General features: G+C 42.3%; 1 non-coding gene across 1 annotated transcript; it reads right to left on the bottom strand.

Annotated features, from left to right (window-relative positions):
* Positions 1-204: 204 nt before the first annotated feature.
* TRNAQ-UUG lies at positions 205-289 on the bottom strand. Its single transcript has one exon. It is a non-coding gene; the product is annotated as a tRNA-Gln (tRNA).
* Between the last annotated feature and the right edge of the window lie 1,103 nt (positions 290-1,392).

The raw sequence follows: 1,392 nt of genomic DNA, 5'->3' as shown, positions 1-1,392 counted from the left end.
GAAAAATACTCAGTATGTTCAGAATATTCTTCCATTTCTGATGTAATAACAAAGTAGTTTAAAAGATGACTTTTTCTTAATTTTTTTAATGTTTTAATTCATTTTTGAGAGACAGAGAGAGACAGATGATGAGTGGGGGAGGGACAGAGAGAGAGGGAGACACAGAATTTGAAGCAGGCTCCAGGCTCTGAGCTGTCAGCACAGAGCCCGACATGGGGCTCGAACCCACAAACCGCGAGATCACGACCTGAGTCAAAGTCAGACGCTTAACCAACTGAGCCACCCAGGCGCCACTAAAACATATTTTTAATAAAAGTAGTTTAGGGACGCCTGGGTGGCTCAGTCAGTTGAGCATCTGTTTCTTGGTTTCAGCTCAGGTCATGATCTCACAGTTTCATGGGTTCGAGCCCCACACTGGGCTCTGTGCTGCTGACAGTGTGGAGCCTGCTTGGGATGCTCTCTCTCTCCTTCTCTCTCTGGCCCTCCCCCACTCGTGCTGTCTCTGTATTTTTTCAAAATAAATAAATAAAGTTTTTTTAAAAAAAGTAGTTTAAAAGATATTTTTAATAATTCAAGGAGACAAGTCACAGACTGGGAGAAAACATTTGCAGAAGACATGCATTAGGAAAGACTTATCCTTTTTTTTTTTTTAAGATAAGGCATCTTTTTTTTTAATGTGTATTTATTTTTGAGAGAGAGACAGACAGAATGCAAGTGGGGGAGGGGCAGAGAGAGAGGGAGACACAGAATCTGAAGCAGGCTTTTCAGGTTCTGGGGCTCAAACTCGTGGACCATGAGATCATGACCTGAGCCAAAGTTGGACCCTTAATAGACTGAGCCACCCAGGAGCCCCAAAACTTATCATTAAAAAAAAGTTTATTTATTTTGAGAGAGTCAGAGACAGCACAAGTAGGGGAAGGGCAGAGAGAGAGGGGAAGAGGGGGAATCCCAAGCAGGCTTTGCACTGCCAGTGCAGAGCCCAACATGGATCTCAAAATCACAAAACTGCAAGATCAGACCTGAGTGGAAACCAAAAGTAGGACGCTTAACTGACTGAGCCACCTACTTGTCCCTAGAAAGAACTCTTGAAACTCGAAAATTAAAACATATAACCAATAAAAAATGAGCAAAAGAACTTAACGGACACCTCACCGAAGAAAATATACAGATGGCAGATAGGCATGTGAAAAGCTGTTCAACATCATTTATCATTAGGGAACTGCAAATTAAAATAACAATGAGATACCCCTAGACACCTATTGGAATGATCAAAATCTGGAACAGTGACAACACCGAATATTAATGGGGATGTGGAGCTGTGGCGACTCTCATAAGTTGCTGGTAGGGATGCAGAATGCTGTAGCCATTTTGGAAGGCCATTTGGCAGTTTCT

The sequence above is a fragment of the Panthera tigris genome, chromosome A1 (genome assembly GCF_018350195.1).
Source record: "Panthera tigris isolate Pti1 chromosome A1, P.tigris_Pti1_mat1.1, whole genome shotgun sequence".
Lineage (NCBI taxonomy): Eukaryota > Metazoa > Chordata > Mammalia > Carnivora > Felidae > Panthera > Panthera tigris.
This window is presented reverse-complemented; position numbering and strand designations above follow the sequence as displayed.